The sequence below is a fragment of the Copidosoma floridanum genome, unplaced genomic scaffold (genome assembly GCF_036245765.1).
Source record: "Copidosoma floridanum isolate Cflo_tuat_1 unplaced genomic scaffold, Cflo_Japanese_pri ptg000030l, whole genome shotgun sequence".
In the NCBI taxonomy this organism is placed as follows: Eukaryota; Metazoa; Arthropoda; class Insecta; order Hymenoptera; family Encyrtidae; genus Copidosoma; species Copidosoma floridanum.
Window position 1 is genome coordinate 12,492,477 of NW_028321907.1, and position 17,704 is coordinate 12,510,180.

Here is a 17,704-nt window from a genome sequence, read left to right on the forward strand (position 1 = left end):
GATCGATCGTTCAAACGATCATTTCAATTGAGAAACAACTTATTCTTGGGTGAATGACCATACTTGCTTGTTTAGGCTGCTTATGGGTCATTAAATGGACCTATGTAGTGGGAGCATACGTTTTGTAAGGAAAAACGGCTTTTATTCTTTTACCTGCATGTACCGGGGGATTGAATGGTCAACTTAATAACAGAGAGTTATACTTTACGAAAGAAAGGTTTTTTTTTTTTTTTTTTTAATTTGTATGATTGGTATTTGAATGAACCCTACAAAATCTTCGTTAAATTTACTATTTATTAAATCTCTGAAGAAGTATTCATTACAAAATGACTAGTGCTACTGAATTTGCTTTTTTTAAAATTTAATCAAAAATAAATAATACAATAATTTTAAAAGGGTGTCGATTGATAACAATAATTTTTACTGACAGAGTATTACATTCGATAAGTAAATGGGATGTCAAATTAATTTTATGGAAATTAATATTACAGGATAAAAGGAGTTTTTTAAATATTTATGCATTTGTTCATTTGTTTTCAAAGTACAGATCAGTTTACTATCTTTTTATTTTAACCCACGTATTTTTTCGATTTGTTTGCTTTGGAATTAATTCTGTTAATTTTCCAAATTAAAAAACCAATGGATATAAGATTAGAATTTTACTTGCTATCTGGAAAAATTATGAGTCAATAAAACTTATAAAGTATTTAGTCCAGAAGTATTATAATAAATTATAAAAGTGTTTGCTGGGAAAACTTAAGCATGTATATATTTTTTAAATGTTTTCGTGAGACTATAATTGTATACTTAAAATAAATAATTTATTGATAAGATAGATGTATACTTTAATAATTTAGTATTACATTTTTTTGTAATAGTTATTTGAAAAATTTGCACAAAAAGTTCGTAAATTCGATTTTTTGGCTCGTACCACACTGAGAGATTTACGAAGCAAGATTTATTTCACATGTCCTAGTTGGTTTGTATACGACCTTGTAATGTGCCGAGCATAAGTTATTATGCGATTCGATGCGTCGTTAACGCATAAGTAGTCGAAAATCGTCTGCTTTTGGTAATTATTTTAGAAACGTCGGCCGAATGCCCAATGATGCCAGGGGTGTAGCTGTAAAGTAGTTGATGCATACGTGATTGGAATTTTTTTACGAGAGGGAGATTGACTCTGGTGTTCGTGTGAAGCGTCGAAAAGCTTATTTATTTACCATATGGTGGGTGTAGGATATAAGTGCAATGTAATCATGCCATTACCTAGACGTAAATAAGTAAACATGAAAATGAAAAAAAAAATTAAGGACAATTACCCCAATGATTTCCTATGACCTGTTACAATATAAATCTCACCCCAATCCTTAATAAAAAATCTCATAGAAAACGATTCCAGCGAAAATTATGCGTGGCATGACAAATCACTCGCATGAATATTTCATGCAAGCTTTTCGCTATCTCGCTCTCCAACGATTATACGTGCTCACATCCCGTTCCTTCAATATGAGCCTTTGATTAGCGATGTACGATGCATTTTGATGTCATAAGTACCGGCACGCATTCCGAAAAATCCCGTGTCTTTCACATGCCTATATTATGTTCGAAGCTCACTCGCAAATTCTATCTATGTGTATATTGTTACTCGCTCAATTGTATATATGTGTCACGCGGATGCCGGCCGGTGCATCCGCGCATGCGCGGAATCCCGGCAATTCTCTTCTGCTTGGCTTTTTTATCTCCATCCTTCTATCATGCCTTTTTTACTTCCTCGAATAAGTTTACTGCTTGTAAAAAGATCTCTCTCTCTCTCTCTCTCTCTCTCTCTATAGACCGCGCGGCTGTGTGTGACTTTTTTCATACGTGCCTGCTTTCTTAAATTTATCCTTTCGTTGTCGCTTTTTACCGATTTCGGCTGGTATTTTATCCTGTCATTGAAACTCTGTATAGAGGAAATGTGGGCAGCATGTCGGAGTGACAACAGTGCTTACATGGATGATTCTGTAATAATGTCTGGCCAGGAGTACCCCTTAGAGAAATTCCTTTTCGAGTTACGCCTTTTGAGAATGAAAGGTTTTATCCTTCGTTTGATTCCTGTAATCTGGGAAAATACATTTGGTGTGTAAAATATTTCTTTCGGATTTTCCTAGGTTTTTTATGAATTTTACGAGTAATCTCGGATATTTGTTTTAAAATTTTCTCGAATTTCAGGATGACAAACATTCTAGAGATTTTATATCTTATTTTAAAGTTAAGGAATGTTGTTGGCAACTGTTTTTATTGAGTCTATGATTCTTAAGTTATACATTTTTTCAAAATTTTAACACTTGTTATTTTAATTGAACAAAATTTTTCAACAGTGACTACTATATTGTTATAATATACTTATTTTATCTGTATTCCTAACACAGCAATAATTCAGAAATCTGATGAATCATTTGCCACGCAGTTCTCAACAATACATACACAGACGCCAGTGGTAAAAGTTTGAGAGTATAGGATTAATGGGTATAATAAATAATTATCCACTGCACCCCTGGAACGCAACACGGTTTAATGATCTTTTGATCAGCACTCTATAGGTACGTATTCATCGTAACAGTTTTTGGGCAGTCGAACAGTCCCTATAGCATTGCTGATGCAACGTTATAAGGGCAGCTGCAACAAGTATAGGACAAATTGAATAAGCTATACTTCGACCTCCCCCCGTTACAAACCTATATACTCTTCACACCATGGCATAAATTATATGGATGATTTTCGGTACTTCTGATGGGCGCGGTGCAGGAGTTTGCCATTCATTTTTCATTTTTGGAATACAGTTGGTTTTTGTATTGTGTATTTTTGAGTCTAATGTTTCTCTATTTTAAAACTATTTCAAAAAAATTGTTTTTTAGTTCTCGTAGTACTAATATTTATTTTGAAAATAGCACGGTTTATCGACTGTAATACATTTCATTACATTATTTTAATGACTCAACGTTTTCTCGTTTTCATTGATTGTCGTTTTTTGTTCCTTTTCGTACTTCTTAAGTATTGTTTCATACTTAAAATTTAATTTTTATGGTAACGAAACCTACCAAGTTAATTATTCCAGATTTTTTTTAAAAATTGATCATTTTTTTAAAATGTTGTAAAAACTTGCTAACAGTACAAGGATTGTCGACACACCTTATTGAATGTTAGCGCCCAGTACCTTTTTATCGGCACTAACCGATCGTCTCGTAACTTTGACAACACAGAAAATGAAATGGAAATAAATCGTATTCCCAAGTATACAAGTTTGTAAGTACAAGATACATCTAGAAAAAGGCGATAAACAAAAACCAAAAAAGGGTCAAACCTAATTGTTCCGTTTCGTCGCAAAGCAAAAAATCACTATTGATTGGGTGCAATACAAAAGGTACATCAGCAAGATTTGACCTTGGGAAGCTGAGAGCGAGATTGCGGCAAATAAGCAGTTTTCCTAATTAACGGCGACGGAGTCGTCGACGATCCAATGACCAACTCGACTCGAGTCAATTGTCCTTTGAGTCCGCGAGTGTAGCACAGACTTTTATCAGGTGCACCGACTCCAAGTAGGTCGTGGGTGGTGGCTGCTCCCCTTGTTCTCGTCGTCAACTTCTACTTTGTCTCTTGTTTTGCCTTTTTATTTCGAGTTTTATTTTGTTTTTCAATTTATTCCTGTCGATTGGTATACTGAAGTAAAATTTATTGCTGCCGATTAACAAAGCCACGCATGTAAAATCTCAGCGTTTCACGTATGCATCAGATTTACGGTCTCGGTCAACACGCGTTTTTCACTTTTGCATCAACGATTGCTTCACGCTGGTTTATAATTAATGGGTCGACTGTAGTAAACAATATATTTTACGAGACGTACGTTTACTCTTCCATTTTTCGTCGAATATCTATAAATTTCATTGTAACCTTAGAACATCCCAGTACTGAAAATCATACCACAAAATTTTATTCAAATCTGTGCTCCCATAGACAGATACAGTACTTACTGATGGAGCGAATTTCAATATACTTGATCAATGTCTCATTGAACCATTAAACAACAGCGACATATTTGTAAGTCAACGAAATCTTTAGAGCGAATAAACAGCTGGTTACAAAAGGTACAAAAGCGCGAGAAAAAGCCACACCGAGAATGTACCTTAAATTAAATGTAAAAGGCCAAAAAGAAGGGAAGACGAGAAGGAGGTGTCAAGTGGTTAGACCAGAAGAGTACAGGATGAATTGACTGGGCCGATCGAGCGTGGAATGACCACAACAAATAGTTTCCTTTGAGAGTTCAGTCACGGTTCATTTGGCTAATGTTCGGCAATCGCGCAAGTATCACACCGTGTAAGGTTGAAGCCTCCTCTCAGTACATGCCTATGTGCATCACAGCGAAACAAAAGCCCAGACCACCACAATGAGGCCCAACTCCCTCCTTTTCTCTCCACTCCCGCCTGCTCGGCTTCCTCAGAAGTTCCCCTTTTACCTGGAAGAGCGCATATATACAGACACCCCCCTGGTGAAGAGTCTGCACATTGTGGTATACGTGTATATAGGGACCAACTACAGGATGTTTTGGCGCGCAGCCAGGAGAACTCGTGAAGGAATGACCCCTTCCTCCCGCCCTCTCGTTTTCTTCTTCTCGTTCTCTTGCATCGGCCGAAAAAGTGAATGAACTGGCGAATGCCAGGGCCCACATATGGGGTCCAGTCTCTCCGCAGTGACCGAGCTGTCGACTGGACGCCGGTATGCGTGACAAGGAGTCGCCTCGTCGCACCCCGATGTCTATCGAGGGCTTTCGTTTCTTTCGGCCTTCCTTTTCTTCGCGACGACGACGATCAGCCTTTATCTCGGCGCGACCATCGCGCCCCAATCATTAGGGCCCCTCTCCCTGTCCGGCCTTCCTTTCCTGTTCTCCCCTTTTCTTTTAATTTGTTTTTTTTGTGGCTGTTTTTCTTCCTTCCTTTTTTTTAGGGGCAGGGGGGGGGACGGATTTTCGTTTTTGTACGGAAGTGATAGGCTGATTATTGCCGCCACGGGCACTTTGGGAATTTCGCGATAATTAGGCTTGGCTGGCGAATTGAGACGAGAGGCCCTTTCGTGATGCGGATCTCGCTCAATTGATGGGGTTTCGTGGATACTTTATGCAGTGTGTTACGAAAAAAAAAAGTGCAAATGTTTATATTTCTATTGATAATGTTTAATAGGTAAATTTTTTTTTAATTTATAAAAAGTTAAAAATAGTTTAATAAAAAAGAGCTTTTTTTCGAGTAAACAAGATATTAAAAAGATACGCTGTACGTATAAATTAAAAAATTTGATAAAACTTATGAGATTAGTGGAGTTTATTTAAAAAAAATCAGAAATTATTTTTATTACGTAATAAATTCTCAAAGATTTTTTTTACAAAAGCTTATACGTGTGAATATTGTTTTTTTTTTTTAATTTTTTAAAATATATATTTATTTGAAAAAAGAACTTGTACGTCATGTAGCCGTTAATGGAGTATTTATTATTACTGTATAAATAAAATTGAATTTAATATTCAATAATTTTGATCAGTCAATTACACAAACATAGATATAAATTTTTAAGTATAATAAAGATAAGTAAGTCATTAAAAACTAGAAATTATGGAAATAATAATGAGAACATTCTTTTTTAAAGAAAAAAATTTCATATAATTTTTTACGTTACTACATACATTTATTATAAATATTTACGTATTTTTAAATTTTTTCATTAGATGATAATATCAAAAAAAATACGAAAGAATTACAACAATTATTTAGTTTTCTTAAGCAAAAGTATAAAAATAATAACTTAAAAAAACCCTTAAATTAATAGGAATCGTCATACATCCACAATTAAAATTGAATATTTTTTTTTAAAACCACCTGAACTTTTAGAAATCAGTACAGTATATTGAAAACTATATGTCACTACTGAAAATTTTATCTTCTTGATTATTGATTCATTTCAGTAGCCTTTTTTTATTTGCGTTTAATAGCCTCATTTACCTGTTTTACGTTCGTGAAAAAAAATTAATTACTTCCTAGGTAATTAGAATTAAAAAAAATGTGAGTGAAATTGACAATGATTTATTAATTCTTAAAAAACAGTTACATTAAATTTCAGATTATTTCTTACACATACATGTATGATGAAACATGAAAATAAAAAATTAAATATTATATCTAATAAGTAATAAAATTGTTTGGAAAATATTATACTGTAATTTTTTTATTTGACACAATGCTTTCTCTATAAAGAAAAAAAATTAAGGATAGATGAAACAATAAAAAATGAACTAAATTGCTCTAATTGATTTTAAAATCAACTTCAATAAATTTAAAGAATCACACAAAGTCATACACTCCATCGAATTAAACGTGTTTACTCGATTTTCAGAGCGTAAAACCCTATACGCCCGACCTACATGCATAATCGCACAGTTTACAAATATACGCCGAGCAATAAAATTCCCTCTCTCTTGACTCGTACTAATTTCTCACCCACTGCGATCTCAAGGAACCACAGCAAAAACCACGCATACCTCCCGCGTTTCGCGAAGGGCGAGAAATGACATTTATTGCCGGAGCAACAATCCCCCTCCCGTCCATGGTTCACGCTTCTTTTTCCACCCATCGGCGTGGGGCATCCTGTTGTTTTCTGCGCGCACGAGTATAACCGGGGTCCAGTCGCCTGTGGAAGAAACCTTGGCTCGCGAAGGCCATTCCTTTGGACGGAAGTGTAATACACCCGTACATGCTCCAGTTAAAAAAAATGGGCCGCACTTTGAATATTATACATGCATTGTGTATTTTTTTTTTTTTTTTTCCTAGACTAGCGCAGTTTACACAAATTTGCGTGTCTCGGTGATAGCACCAACCCTTCGACAGAACCTCTGACTCAGATAATTTGCTGTAATTTTAAAAGCTGCACTATCTAATAGTTCTGTGGACTTGATCACGTCATTTTTAGTTAGTCACGTCAAGTTTTAAGTCAAATTGTTACTCGTTCAAATTTAAAAAGTGAAAAATTAATTTTTTTATATTTAAAAGTTAACAATAACATATAGCTTAACATGAAAAAGTGAGAATTCACTTTTTTACAGTCACAGATCATAGACATCCTTGAATTTAATAATTTCTTACTGGTTTGAGGGACTGTTTTTAAAATGCACCAAGTTTTACCTTATTGTTATGGATTTTTTCGTGATACTAAATAATTTTGTAGTTTGAGAAATGATCACACTTCCTAAAATTATACAGGGATATGAGAAGGTATTATAACACTATTAAACATAATTAAATATTACGTTTGACTCTTTGGCACCACTTTTTCACTATTAATTACGTCAGAAAATGTAATATTTTCATTATTTTATTTTAAGTTTGAAACAGTAGTTTTTCAGTAATTAAAAAAAAAAAAAAAAATGAAAACTCTATAAATAACGTATAAACGTCGATCGAGGTGAAGTAACAACCTGAGAGCCGTCGAGCCTAGCGAAAACGAATCATAAAGATGGCAATTGCTGTGAGAAAGTATTTCGTATTTTGATCCGTGGCTCTTCAGCTCCTCCTTTTTCTCAAGACTTAATAAAATTGCCCAAATTCTGGAGCGTCTCGAGGGTAGCCGAGGGGGCTTTGCTGCACTTATGAACAAGCCTCGCATACCAGACGTGCTTAATGAGTTGGAAGAGAGAAAGCGAGAGTGAGGGAGAAAAAGAGAGTGAAAAGAGGATGGTTCGCGAATGTGACGAGAAAAAGAGGAGAAAGAGGCGCCGAAAATGCACTTTATGCCTGAACGCCCCTTGTCGTACAAACGGATCCGATGTGTGTACACTTTCGCTACTGAAATTGACTTAGTGCTCCTCTTTGGAGGCTTTAACGAGACTTGGAATGATTTATTCGATGCAGACAACAGGGATGATTGTTGGTTATCGTGTTACCGATGATGCTTAATTGAACGATGTAATTTTTACTATTTCTTCGAGAAAATTGAAATCTCCAAAAGTAAGATCAGTGTCCTTTTAATTGGTCCAACCATCCCAATACATAATTTGTTTACAAAAATGAAATAGTTGATTTGTTTTAACGAAAAATACCAGCCTATTAATTTAATGTACACTTACAAAGAGGCTATACATGAATGTACTGTGGTATGGTCAGGAGAATAAGGGATATCTACAATGCAATGTTAATAAAATACCGTTTTATTTACAAGTCGTAATACTGTTTTCTGGCAGTTTTGGGGAACAAAAAAACACGAGTATCAAAAGTACCTTTCAAAACTCACAGAATGTCACCAGAAATATTAATATTTCCTTAGATTATTTTAAAGAGGGTCAACAAACTATAAGCCATTGCATCAGTTTTTCACAAGTCTTAGTAATTTTTTTGCAAAAAAAAAAAAAAAAAAAAAAAAAAACGTTCATCTCCTTGTCATAAATTTGGTTATTATAGGTCCATGTATTGAATGGTCGAATTTGTAAAAAAAAAAAAAAAAAATGTTCGGAAATTAATGCCGTGTTTTCTTATGTACCCGTATACACAAGTCAATTAATACACTAACGCAACTGTAGAACACATCCTATCCACCTGTTGAATGAAACGCCCCTCACTTTTGTTGGCTGAATAGTCAATGTAGGTACCCAAAGCCAATGACTGAAATTTGTATTTTTTTTTTTTTCATACATGACAGTAGGAATGGTCACTTAAGCGCCTTATGACGTCTGGTCCTTTACTAGATAACGTTTCTTTTTTGTTAAAAATACATCAAGTAAAAATGGAACAAAACCAGCAACTTCAACAAACAAAAAGCCCCTCGTGTTTTTTCCTGAAATTTACTTAAAAGCCCTCGAACTTGTGCAATTTTGATGCACGATAATTTTTTCAGGTGATAACGATTCTTAGTTGTGAAAAAAAAAAAAAAAAAAATAGAACCGTCAACCTCCAGTTAAATGAATCACAAAAATCACAAACTATGAATATCTTCGAATATTTTTCTTAAAGTTCATGTTTAAGACGCTCTTTGTTGAACTGAGAATGAAAAACGATGCACATCGTTATTGCCGCTTAATGCACTTGTGCATCCGATGGTCAGTACGAAGAAGGGGTTGCCAAACCGGACGGCAGAAGCCAATTTCCTAGAGCATTGATAATTAAGGAAGGAAATCCAACGACAACGAAGCAAGGAGTAGCAGTTATCTGTATACACAAATAAAAGAAAAAAAAGAATGGAAGGTAATTTGGGTCGAGTCGGTCAAGTGAGCTCTCGGCTTTAGAAAATTAGCAGCTAACCGAGACAAAGGCCCAAAACGGATACGCGAGGGGCAAAGGAACGCCCGACCGAGCGATCCGAGATTACAAGAGTGCCTTTAGCCCCTTGGAGACGTTTTTGGGGAAGAGACGACGGCGCATTATCGTTTTCCTTGCGCACTGCAGAAAGGGGACATACACCTATACGTGCATTAACCCCTCGGTGAGGAAGCCGCCAGCGCGACAGTTCCTCATACTTGGTCTTTAATGACTTCCTTGAGACGGTAAAAAAAAAAAAAAAAAAAAAAAAAGAATTGGAACGACAAACTGCAGCACCTTGCGGTCACCAGTACTGTAGATCCGCTACCGTCGTCAACGTACGCGTACACGTGATACAACTAATTTCATGTTTACCCTGTTTGTGGCGTTCGCGCTTGCACTTACGGGGATGTGCGTATCAAGAGCCACGGGGCACGTTACGGCGGATGTAGGAAATGACATTTTCTTCCTTTCATTCTTTTTTTTTTTTTTTTTTTTTTTTTTTTTTTTTTTTTTTTTTCTTTATTAAAAAAACGTCTTTGCCTGCACCTCGGAAATCGAGCCCGCGAACGAGGCTCTTCATTTTACTGTAATTTCATATGTAATGATAAACATGATGATGCACTTAAAAAAAATTGAAACTGAAGTACCAGTGCGTTTTTTTCTTTTTTAAAAATATCTTTTTTTTTTTTACACTCAAATAAACACGGAAAAATTGAATATCGTCGATTATGCGCTTTAAAAATCCATTACCTTCAACGCTGCGTGCGTATGATTTCCCCAAACAACCGTGAAATGCGTGAGTTTGCGTAAATACAACAAAAAGCCCGCAACGGTGCGAAGCCGTATAAAGTTAGATCTCGGTATTTTTCAAGCAAACTGAGCCTCACTCGGGGATGATTTTCAGGGTGTCAGTGTCAGTTCATTGTATTTACGCGCCTGCAGCGATGATAATGCGATTAGGTAAGGGAGAAAGACACAGCGTCACCATCGCACCACCATTCATTGTCGGCACACATTTGTGCATACAAAGACGAGTACAAAGATAGATGTACGGATGAATTAAAAAACGAAAAAAAAGGTCCTTTCGGCAGATCAGTGGCTGCAACCTATAGGCCCCCGTGTACGAAGGGGCAAACAGTTGATCGTGTGCACGCTCGCTCGCGAGCAATAGGCCAGACTTCCGTAATATATTAGAAGAATTCTTGTCGGGGATCAGACCCCTCTCTCGTCGTTACCTGCAATGCCCATGGCATACCCATACATTCAAGCACTAAAGTGAAAAAAAAAAAAAAAAAAAAAAAATTGAGAAACGAGTGGGCACGCAAGCGCACGCGAAGGGAAGGCGATTCTACAATGCGCAAGTATAAGCATGTGCGTGTGCGTTATAATGCGCGAATCATCATTTGTATAGTTCGTCAAAAAAGAAGGAGAGAGAAAAAGAAGAAATCTCGGTCTTGTTTTCCGCGTCGACGAGCGAGACTTCTTGTATAATTTTTTTTTTTCCTTTTTTTAAGCGTGTGCAGTACATAACTTACACACCAATGTACTCGAGAATCCTAATTTTGAGCGTGTGATGTATAAGTAATGAGGTTTTTTTTTTTACAATTGTGCAGTGTGAGGAGGAATTTTTTTTTTTTTTTATTGCTTCGAGCTTTTAGCTTTAATAGATTAGGCTTATTTAATTATTTCTTCCTTTCGAGGGTTTCGAGAAATCACTAATTCACTAATTAGATCGAGACCGATGCTCTCGGTAAAAGTGTTGTGGTATGTGGCACACAAAATTGTGATGATGGCCATTATAACCAAAATATTATTGGTCAAACGTTTCTGGATGGTTTTGCATCTGTGACTTGTATGATTTACTTTAGTAAATAAAAAATTAATCGATGAATAAAAATGACCAACCATCAATCGTAAAACAATTAATTATTTTTTAAAACCCCTATCGTTTACAATACTCCTTGGAGCTAACTCTCCTTAGCGCCAATTGATTTTTCTTCGAAAACCGAACCCCTACTATCGACAATACTAGAAAACTCTTAAAATCGCTTCAACAGCTCGTATCTAAAGAGTGCGTCTTCTCGGAATTTCTTTTTTTTTGTTCTCCCAAAAATGCAAGAACCCCTCCCCCCCCCCAAAAAAAACCCAACGAAACCGCCCCTAAACGGTCTTCATGATCCCTAAGAAAAGCCGACTAGCTTTTGCAAAGAAAGAAAAAAAAAGCGCCAGCACAACGAGCTGGTGTTGGTATGTAGTATAAAGTAAAGTACCTGACGCTCTAAGGCTGTTACAGATACCTCCGCATAGTTCTCGAAAGAGTCTTAAGGGAATAGGTCTCCTTGAAATTCGAGAGCGCAGGCATTTCCTGTTTTCGTTTCTACTGCTACGTCGATGCCACACACGTGCAAATGCGCACGTACGATGCACACCAGACCACAGAGCCGCAGAAACGAGGGCATTTAATTTTTTTTATTTTATTTATTTTATTTTTTTTTTTTCATGCGCATGTGCATGCGCTACCAGCCGGTCGTCCGTTTTTCCGGTTCGCGCGAACGGAAGTTCTTTCCTGGCGGGAGGGTACATACACGTATACGCAGGGGCATTAAAAGGGACTGCTCACTTTTTCTGCGAGTCTCTCTCGTGCGCGGCCTTTTTTATTCTTCCTCGATGTTGCACACTTGTAAATTTTACGTCCATATACGTCTGCTTTCAATCTTTGTATTCAATGGAGTTTTACGAGTTTTGCGGCTTGTCTGCGCGGGGTCTAGGAGTACATGGGCTTGCGCCTCGTGTACTTGAAGAGAAGCTTAGGATTAGCAGATTCTAAGGACGAGAAGGGTGGAGACTCTCTCAACAATGACTATCTACGAGTCTCGCTATTTTTCTTCGATTGTGATTTGAGGAGAAGAGAATACTTCGAGCTTGACTCTCGGATGTAGCGTTTGTAAGGGTGTTTTAAATTATAAATTGGCTCTTTGTGAAGAACTCGGGTCGGAAGATTGATGAGATCAGAAAAGGAAGTGTTGGGCTTTCTTTTGACCATACTTTGTAGGCTAGTTTAGAAATTTTGGGAAGTAGCAGAGCTGCAACATGCAAAAAATAAGAAAACAGATTTGTGTATTATGGTTGCACCAACTGGTTGCTTTTTATCATCCACATGGGTCTGTACATACATACATACCAGGAAATAAAATGAAAGGTCTGGCTTTAATAATCATGTGATGTATTGATAACTTGGTAATAATGTTTAAATGATTTAAAGGAAAAAAATACTAGGATACAAAGATCAATCGAGATTAGGGGAAAAATATGTAAAAGTATACACATGGATAAAAACGTTAAAAGGCAGAGGCAATATAAAAAATACAATTATAAGAAAACACTGTAAAAAAACGAATAAAAAAATGGAAAGACACATCAAGTGTGGCATGTACGAATAGATATATCAAATAAGAGAAAGTAAAATCATAACAAATATACCCAAGAATGGAGATACAAAGCATGAAATAAAAATACATAGACACACAGTCTAAACAAAGATTCATAGACAGATAAATGAAACAAAGAAATATGTAAAAAAAGTACAGCATTCAAGACATAGTAATGTAGTGAAATGAATTTAGAGACAAACGTCCCATGATCTTAAAACCAATTTTCAAAGATAAAGACTGAAACACTAAAATCTTGAATTAAATAAGTGAATAGATAGTTAGGTAGATTTAGAAAAAAAAATACATGGATTGTAAACAAAAAATAATTACACAGACGGTTTTAAAAAGAAAAATTAAAAGCTACAGTTAAGTATCATAGGTTAGGCCAGTTAAATCTCTCTGCCTGTCAATAGCTCGTCTTACCGTACTTGTCCATCTCTACTTAAAATTTCAGTCGATTAACTCTTGTAGGTTAGAAATCAAATGTACTGTGGACTGCTTAATTCAAGTGTACATCAAACTTATAACTAAAAAATTAAAAATTTAAAAACATTAAAAATTAATAAAATTATAACTTTTTAAATTCACGAAAAAGTAGTCAATGATTTGTCATTATACGCGTAGTTGCAAAAACAGTAGTCTCCAGTGGTGTGTTATTTCATGAACTAATAGTTCGATGAATTCCACTGTTATTAATCCTGCATGCAATAAAAAATTATTTTCTATTTTCAAGTGCAATGATAAAAGAATTAAAAAAGTTATTTAAAAAAATAATCAGTATACCAAATAGCTTACATACAATGACACAATCAGCACTCCATTCTATATTGGGTGTAATAACGTAGACTAACATGATTCACGTCATGTAGCTAAAGCATCATTTCATATTTTTTTAACTGAAATGATAGATTAGATTAATTTGTGAAATTTAATACTTTTATACTTGAAATAATAAATCTTTAAAAAAATCGTATTCATTTCATAACAAAGTTTAAAAACGAGTGACGTGACATTTTGATTAACAGACCATCCTTATCACCTGATTGTCTCATAACAACGTAATAATCCAAGAAATCCTTAAACGATCTTATCATACTCGAATTATGAAGGTCAGAGCTATAATTCAAGTTCAAATACCCATTCAGATGGGGTGAAAAAAAAATCACACTCATACATTATTCAGAACTGCAAAGATGTCTATCCTCGTACGGCTGAAACGTCTCGTCTTTTCTTTGATGAATGAAATCGTCAAGCTCACCACAGAATTCCCACACAACTATACAACTCTTTCCCTTGACGATGGTGAAAGTAAGCTTTTGATGTACATTATATTCATATGAATATGTGTGTATACACGTAAGATCATGTTGGGTACACGAATAGATGGAAAAGCAATTTAGAGAAATCGTTGAGGAAGAAAAAAATTAAAAGGATAAGCCTTATTTTATAAGATCTCTTCTGTTGTACCGGACGCTGCGTATTAAAAAATATGCCATTTAGAAGACGATCGTTGTGGAAAACTATTACGAGTACATGCAAGTGCACACGGAGATATAAGTGGCTAGTACATTACTAGTTTTTTAATGCACGCTTGGATTGCGTTAAATTGATGCTGCCGGTGTTTTTGCGCTAGTACAATAGAAGTAATTTTTATGGGTATAATTTTGTTTTACTTATAATTTACAAATGAAGCTCAATACATTCCGTATTTAAAAATGTTTTCTATTATATTTTTAATACATTGTTTTATCTACTAAAAATGTAAATACTTCTTGGTATGTATATTTAATCCAAAAAATCTCTCCTTTGTCAATCTGCTCTTTTTTAAAACAGTTACAAAAATTTTGAAAGTAAATCAATTGACTATATTGTTAAAAAAGACTTTGCTATTGTACACTGCTACATTTTTTATTTTTAACAACAGTAAGATGTTTGCTTACAGCATAATAACGTAGTACTACTAAGAAGAGTGTACAGGTTGAAAAAAAGTGAAGATGTTTAAATCTACAACTTGTACCATCGTTCCCATAAATATTTTATCGTAGAGTATCAATTTAACGTATTAATGGACATGCAAAGATATTTTTGTGGTTGTTAAACCTTTTTTGTTGCATTTACATGAACACCCATATCAGATTATGACTGTTAGTTAATTTTTACGACCCTTTCTCCATGGATATCAAATAAAACGGGTTGGCCCGTAGAATATGTTGGTATTAAATAACTAATAAAACATTATCTCAACAATTTTTTCAGATTAAAAATTTTTTTTATTCATTAAATAAAATTTATTGAGATATAATGAATAAAATGCGAGAAAAACCAAATTTTTTAAGAACTGCTACTATTGTATTTGACATTCTGCCGTAAAATGTCAATTTATTATTGACCTGAGTAAAAAACTATTTACAAATCAAGTAACAAAATCAGTCGATAGAACCTTAGGGTACAATTGGAAAAATTTTGTGCATGACCAATGTGCACCTTTGTTTCCAAAGGAATATATACTCAATGTATATAAGGAGTGTTGTTGGTTCGCACGTGTACATGTACTATGCGCACCAAAAGTTCTCACCCCGTCACTGGAATCTCTCAATCCAAACCCGCGCCCCAGACAACACTAACAAAAGGAGCCGACTAAAAAGGAAACCGAGCCACCCCAAAGAGAATTATCTTCGCGGGATTAGAGACAACCCCCTGATCCCACATCCTCGACAATAACAAACACGATTCAAGAAAAAAAAAAAAAAAAAACAAGTCTCGCATTTACAACGGCGCCACGTCACCCACGCACACAATACGCGGACTAATTTCTCGTCTCTATAGAGTAATAGAGACACGCGCACTGATCTTTTTAGTCCACCACAGCAGCGTCTACCTGCTCATAGAGAACTCCCGGAAGGAATATCCTTCTATTTTTTTTTTTTTTTTTTTTTTTGTTCCTTTCTCATCCCGAAAAATGCCCTTACGACTGTAGCTCTACTGCCGCAATTCTCATCCATACCTCCCTGCTCTCTTTCTGTGTTACGACGACTCTGCCATACGTTTGTACCGTTCCCATCACGAAACCACCGCCTTACATAGGTACACACGACTAGCGGCACTTCTGTGTGTACTACCTGACGTGTGTGTGTGTGAACTCAATCGCTCGCTTTGCCATTATATTGTGCACACGTGTGTATACCGTATTAGATGTACGTTGATACTCCCACGCGAGCGGACTCTTCTGACGATTCGTGCCCTTACAATTTTTGGGAGCCGGCTCTGAGTCCTTGGTACCACTTCCACGAAGCGCCACTCGTCTCTCTCTCTCTCTCTGCACTCCTACCTGATGATTGCCCTATTCTCGCTCTGATGCTCATTCTCTTTTTTTCTCTTTACGCGTCCCTTTTTTTTTTTTTTTTTTACTCTGTTCCGGATGTACTGGACCTACTTGTCAAGGGCGTGGATCGGAAAAATCTCAAGGGGTACGCGTGCAGCTCGTGAGAATTGAGTTTCGCGAGGTTTTCAGAGAAATCATTGCCCCACACCGAGGAATGTGCGATGCCGTTGGTATTATCCAAGAGAATAACCGAAATCTTTGTGAGATCGTTGGAAAAGTACTTTCACTTGGCTTTTCGGATCGTTTTCTACTTCGCCAACTTTTACCCACTTTATCACAGTTTGTAGTATATGCCAGAAGATCGTTATGTATGTACATGTCGTTATGTATGTACATGTCGTTATGTATGTGTATGTATGTACATTTGTTAATTTTATGCTTGAAAAACGTGAGTCTACAATTAGTGCAAAAACGATGGATTTTGTGGAAAAAATAGGTAACACATGCAAAAAAAAACTTGAAACGAAGGTTGTATAGTATTTTTCAGCGAGTGAGTATCGGCGCGCACGAATAAGCAAAAAGCTTTGTTGTCCTGCCGATTGAATGAATGAATGAATGGAACGCGAGAGGTGAAAAGGAGCGAAGTATAAAGAAAAGAGGAGAAGGGTAGCGATGAAGTTGAAGGAAAACCCACGTTGGTGTTCTTTTCATCTTGTGCTGTGAGCACAAGTACGAATTGGAAGTAAAAAAAGAAGAGAGAGATGATGAATCGATGGTGGCATGACGAGAGGATTTTTAATTCTTTTCGAGGCTCTTGGTACTTCGTATGAGGTGTGCCCTTCTACACTTCTAACGTTGAAGGGTATAAGTATGTACCGAAAGTTGATGAAGAACTTACTGCCAGAATGACTTGACAATTCGTATGGAGATGCTAAATTTGCGTGCCCTAAGTTTTATTTTTCATTGAATACTCTAGTTAGATATATACTTCCGATACCTAACATATTTTAATTTATTTCATTTGTAATATGTATTTATTGATTTTATGATAATAGGCCATGAAATTATATTACAAAAACATACATATTGAAGGGTAAACAATCAGCAAGTATAGGAACAGCATATCAATGCACAGTAAGGTAATAAAATATCACTATGTGAACCGATCTGACAGTGAAAAGTTTCCGGCAAGAATTTATTAACATGCATACTTACGAAAATCAATTTATTATTTAAACTAAAGGGTCTTTACTTGTAAAAAAAATAAAGTAAATGATGTGCATGATGTTGATGCAGTTTAAAAATTAACCAACAGCTGAAGATTCGTGAAACCAAATATCCAAGAGAAAATCGTTCAGCCTGTAGAAGTTGGTGTTTAAAAAAATGAAAAATGGATCGAAAGGGTTCTTCCACGTGTGTCTGCACTTTGGCAGTGAAACCCACCAAGGAATCTTACTGAAGCCCATACACCCTGTATGTATACGCATATTCTGTACGAGCAAGAAATACTTAGTCCAGCGAATTCGAGGGCGCTAATACAGATTTTTTCGAGGCTTTCAGCCATAAAAGAGCGAAGACCGAAAAGTACAAAGTGCATCAGGAGTGCGTGGGAATCGAGATTCCACGTGGAATTCACGCGT

General features: G+C 35.8%; 1 protein-coding gene across 1 annotated transcript in view; it reads left to right on the plus strand.

Moving 5' to 3' along the window:
• Positions 1-17,704, plus strand: part of LOC106643686 (tRNA (guanine(10)-N(2))-methyltransferase TRMT11) — a 183,927-nt gene that overhangs the window by 5,981 nt on the left and 160,242 nt on the right. The window lies entirely within an intron of this gene.